Genomic DNA, 5,822 nt, shown 5'->3' with positions numbered 1-5,822 from the left:
CTGCAGAGAGAACTAGCATCCCCAAAGAGTATAATGTATGGAAACACATTCATACTGGCTTTATTGCCCAATTCTGATACTATTATTCAGATGACCAAAAAAGCATGTTATTCAGTTGCCCCGTTACTTTTTAAAAAATGGATTAAATTTCATTTCTGAGGTCCTTCTTTACTCTGATTTTCTAGAGTTCTCAATAAAATACATTAACCTGATTTGATCCCAACTACACTATTATCACAATTTCATATTTCATTCCCTCATCCATATCTCCCACCAAGATTTATTAAACAACCAACGCTCATTTAGACCTCAATATCCTGACTTTCTTGTCACCACTAATATTTCCTCACAGGATGTATTTCAGGATATTCTTGGGAGAAAGGGTTAAGGAGAATGCTAACCACCATACAAAAATAAACCACTGATCTCCTTGGTCTTACTGAGCTCTTGACCTATTTTTTTGCCTGAATAGGGAGGAAAGCGATTCAAAAGCCTTTAACCCTCATACTCAGAAACAGAATCTAAAAATATACACATCTGATAGAAGTTCCTCACCACCTCTTCTTATCTCCAAGGATGAGCTCACTGAGTCTTAGAACAGGAGCAGTGTTAGAGGGGTCACCATTTCTAGATGCTGACTTCGGATTTGCAAGACTCGGGCCATTGCTGTGAGATGCTGTATCTTCTATAAGGCCATCTTAAGAACTCGAATATATCACAAAGAGTGGAGTTTAGTCCTTGGATTTTTTAATGACTTGTTTCCCCAGATATCCTTATGGTTAGGAAGTTCATTCCATTGTCTACCTTTCCTGGCTTCAATTTAAATGTATTTTTTTCCAGTCTGTCTCCTACTGAGATGGAAATCTCATATACCCCTCAGAACAGCGTTTTTTACCCTTGAATATAGTTGCTAAGGTGCCCTTCAACCATCATTATTGTAAGCCATGTATCCTCTGTGATAAACATAATTAAAAACTGCTCCAGGGCCTTCTTAAAGTAATGTGATATTTTTACATTTTTATGCCTGGTGTGGGTGATGTTAAAGCAAGTAGCACTGGGATGAAAAGGTAGGAGGGATATCAAAAGATACCCTCTATCCTTAGCACTCCCTTGATGGAAATGACAGCCTTATTTGTTTTGTTAACCAGTGTATAATTAAAAGTCAATATTCAAGATCATAATAAAAATCTGTATAACTACTCATGTTATGAGACTGAGGCTTGGAAGGAAAATCCATTAAAACACAGCCATGTGTAATTTACAAGAAATCAGTAATAAAATGTTTGCTCTCGACATTATCTGCAAAATGGTCTGTATATTACCAGAATAAATCCATATTACTTGGAGGCTGTAGATAAACATCCATAGGCAAAGTTCACATTGAGGTTATCTGCCTCATGCTCTGAAATGGGGAGTGCTATTTAGAGGAGATAAATTGTGGTTTACTTCTCCAAGTCTCAAGTACCTCGTGCAGAAATGAGTTTAGTTCCTGAGAGGGTATCTGTCATATCCAAACAGGAGGGAATACCATTACAGGGTTGTGCCCACTGCCGAAAAGGATACAGCTTTTGTCCTTAGTGGAAAACAAAAGGAAGATTGTTAACAGTTCAAAGCCTTGAAAAACACTGATGCATTCAGCAGTAGAGTGATATCTTATTTAAAGTCGCTAGTGAATTCACCACTGCCCATGCATGTGAAACTGTTCGTGAGGCTGTACCTTGGAATTCTGAAGTTAGAATATTTTTACACATAGAAAAAAATTTAATAGCAACAGGATGGAACCCTGAAACATCCTAGCAGAGTTTTTATGAAAGGTCTGACACCTCCTAAGGCAAGAAAATGGACAACAATCTTTAGATAATAGTCAATTTCCTCACATTAACTAATGACTGTTATTTTATGCTATTTAAATTAAACTCTAAGTGCTGGGGAAAGGGGGTGAAAACAATTTGTCTCTTTATTGTCATTTTGTCTTCTTTCCCCTCCCTTGGTCACTTTTCTCCATCAGCAGAGGGGACTTCTCATCCCATCTGGTAATGCCTACTAACATCGATCTGTGATAAAAAAAATAAATAAATAAATAAAATCCAGGTTTAGAACTCTATGCTTTGCTTTTGATATGGAAATGAAAGCTCTGAAATTCACAAATCCCACATCTTTCTCAGTACATTTGACTTTCAAGAACTACTGTGATTCTCAAAGTGTGGTCTGAAAATCAGCAGTGACAATATCTCCTGGGAACTGATTAGAAATGTAAATTCTGGGAGCCTTCCCAACATCTACTAAACCAGAAACTTTGAACGGGTTTCAGTAATAGGGCCCAGTAATTCATCTCGTAGCGAACCCTACAACTGCTTCTGATGCTTACTAAAACTGGATAACCACTGCTATCTGGACTCCAGAATATTCTTCCTGAGGTTCAGAGCCCAGCCATGATGTCTTTGTTCAGGATGGTACCTGTCTTCCCCTCAGCCAACAAATGCTATGGACCTCATGGGTGGGGAAACATAAGGCAAGATTTACTTAAGTGAGAAAAAGAACTACATTATATTTCAGAAACATTAATCCCTTGATATGCATCCCATTCAGAAAAAAAAATTTTTAGCAAATCTATTGGGTCCTTATTTTCATGAGCATTTCTTATTCCCACAAACCTATGTCTCATTCTCTTTCACTGCTGCCAGAAAATATAGTTAGTCCAAAGTTGTCTATAGCTCTAGACCCATTTGACACTACTGGTATTAGAGAAATAATATATTGCATAGTACAGCTAGTGTAAAACTGGCATTCTGATAACATAAATCTATAAGCTGGGCACCACTAAACTCACTAGAACCATGTTCATGAATAATCACGGTGAGGACCTCAAGACTTGGAAGTTCTTCTGAGTCATGAAAAATACAAATACATCAAGCTACACCGACTCTAAATTTAAGTAATAAGTGTATTCTGTTATCCTCTCCAGATTTGATAGTTCATCTCCATGGTTTTAGCTCAATTCAACATGACTGATGTTGATCCAGTTTACTGGCAACTCTCTGAGCCTATATTTTTGACTAAGCAGAATGCCCCTTGTCCTAACACGAACACAGGATTTGGGGATTAATGCATGGATATCACCACGATAAACAGAGAAAAAATAGCTAAGGTTTGAGTTCCCGGACTGTGCACAGAGCACTTAAGCAAACACAACAGCACAACAGGGTGTTTCAAATGTGTAAAAGAAATAGATACTCAAGATCTGTAGACACTGCATGAATTAGTATCTATGATAGTTCACAACTTTGACATTAGCTCCACTCCGTTTGAGAGCGCCTTACCTTTGTAAAGATGGGTTTTCAGCACGTACTCTGATAAAAAGCCAAGGCCACATAAAAATCACGATGGAATGCAAATAAAGGATGGTGGGTGTTCTCTCTGGCACCAAGATTTGAAAAGCGGTGTAGTACCTGACAGGCACACCCATCTGTCAGTCAATAACTATGGTTGTTTAAAATTGAAGTAAACATTTTTTTGTTGTCCAGTGCACGTGTGTTTTTTCTAACAGCTACTAAATTGTTAGGACATAAATATGTTATACATTTTAAATTGTTTAGACCTGGGGCACATGGATGGCTCAGGTGGCTAAACGGCTGACTTCAGCTGAGGTCATGATCTCATGGTTCGTGAGTTCAAGCCCTGCATTGGGCTCTGTGCTGAGAGCAAGGAGCTTGCTTGGGATTCTCTCTCTCCCTCTTTTTTTTGCCCCTCCCCCACTTGCTCTCTTTCTCTCTCTCAGAATAAATAAACATAAACTTAAAAAAATAACATAAATAAATTATTTGGACCTAACTACTTAATAAAACTCTTGGCAATATACATATATATAGATATGGATATATATAGATATATATAGTTGTTGTTTGTTTGTTTGTTTTCTGTCCTAAAGTTACCATTAACCATTAACCAGTTTATGGGTCTCAGGGCTAAGGGAATTCCCCTCGTTTGGAATCACACAGAATAAGATATTCACCACACAGGTGGTAGGAGTCAAAGTCTGTCAAAGTTACAGTCGATGTCAAGAATTCAGGTCATTGCCGTCATGAATCCTTCATTAGCCCAAAGCCTTTACTTCCAGCATAGCAACTGTTTCTCTCTGCCTGATATTATAATGAATCTTTACACATCAATCTCCCCCATCAAACTATATATTCCTAAGACTTGTCCTTGTTTCCACACTCTCCCATCAAACCATCTATGACACGTTCTGAGATCCTCCCTTGGAATCAAGCAACTTTTGGATTCGGATTGAGGCTACTCTCTCAATTTCCTATTTAACCATTCTGGGATCCCTCAGATTTCAGTTGGGGTCAACCTTTGTGATGAGGCCTCATGCTATTCCCATGAACTTGTTTAGCTGATCAGGTGTCAAAAGTCAAGTTTCCTTTAAACCTGAGGGTTGGGACCCAATGGCCTGGCTGGCCCCCTCTTTCAGAATCTTATACCTGTGTTATACTTAGTGAAGGAATCGATAGATGGATGCATGGATGGATGGATGGATTCTTTCCAAAACATTGAACTGCAGTTTAACATTACTGCCATCAGTCTTCTATGTTAGCAAACCAAAGGTAGCACACAAGAGTGGCCAACACAAACACTGCTCTTCTTAACACCTGGGAAGACCTCTTCTGAGAAAGGCATTCTTTAAAGGGCTACACCAAAACCATCAGCTTAAAGATTGTGCCTATCTTAAGAGTCATGAAAATCTTTTCATCTGTTTGGAAACAAGGTTTTCTGATCAATTCACTGTACATGAGAATACCTTCCTAACCTCCCACATACTCACCAGGAAGGGAACTGAGCTCTGTTTAAGGCATAGTTATATCTAGGTCATCTATCCAAATAAACATGATTGTCCCAACTTGTACATCTGATCATATCTGCTAAAACTTTGCTCAGGAAGACACCTGGTTATTGGAGTAGAGGAGGAAGACTAAGTTAATCAAATGATTCCATGTAATTAAAGTTCATTGATGCATCCCCTAGATTTCTTAGCAGTGTGTGCTTGCAAATGAATTGTATTCCACTGGTTCATTTGTTAATTAGTTGTGTGGAACATGAAATTCATTTTTCCATTAAAAAAATACTTACAAAAAGTAGTTACATTTCCAGTCTAGCCTCCCAAACTTACCTACGCAGTAACTTTGCTAGAATAAAGTAAGTATATTCACAATGGGTTCATATTGCCTTGATGTACATGGTTAAACAAAGTAGAAAAGATAAAATTGAATAATAATTTCGTTTTTAAAAAATGTAACTTGAAGACTCATGCTTTGAAAAAAGATAGTTTTAATAACAAAAGTGACGTATGTGCTTGTTCAGCAGCACATATACTAAAATTGGAACAATACAGAGAAGATTAGCATGGGCCCTGCACGAGGATGACACACAAATTCTTAACACAAAAGGCATGTGATAGGAGAAAATTTTCAGGAAAATTCTGAAACAGATTTTGGGAGAAATCTGAACCTTTAGGGTCCTATCTCCAATTCAGAAGAGATAGTTAAATCAGAGATAGCAAAGAAAGTCTTGGTGTTTATGGGATTAATTTTCCCCTGACCTCATTCTCTACTCAGATTATAACTTCCTCTGTGGACAATAGATACATGTTGATCTATCTTCCCAGCATTCTTTCCTTCTTTCGCTGATAGTGTCTCAATATTCCTCTATGGGAAATATTCCTACCCTTCCCTCAACTTACGTAGTTCAATAGAACTGACTCCATCTCTGGGGTTAAGAAATCTATTAGGAATTTAGGCTAATCTGAGCATTCCAGTCTTCAG

At 37.9% G+C, this 5,822-nt stretch overlaps 1 non-coding gene across 1 annotated transcript; it reads left to right on the top strand.

The window, feature by feature from the left end:
• Window positions 1-5,349: 5,349 nt before the first annotated feature.
• On the top strand, window positions 5,350-5,455 carry LOC128775728 (U6 spliceosomal RNA). The gene has a single exon (XR_008420708.1). It is a non-coding gene; the product is annotated as a U6 spliceosomal RNA (small nuclear RNA).
• The last annotated feature ends 367 nt before the right edge of the window (window positions 5,456-5,822 follow it).

The sequence above is a fragment of the Panthera pardus genome, unplaced genomic scaffold (genome assembly GCF_024362965.1).
Source record: "Panthera pardus isolate Hobbes unplaced genomic scaffold, ASM2436296v1 HiC_scaffold_8, whole genome shotgun sequence".
Classification (NCBI taxonomy): domain Eukaryota; kingdom Metazoa; phylum Chordata; class Mammalia; order Carnivora; family Felidae; genus Panthera; species Panthera pardus.
The sequence above is the reverse complement of the archived record's forward strand: the minus strand, read 5'-3'. Positions and strand labels throughout refer to the sequence as shown.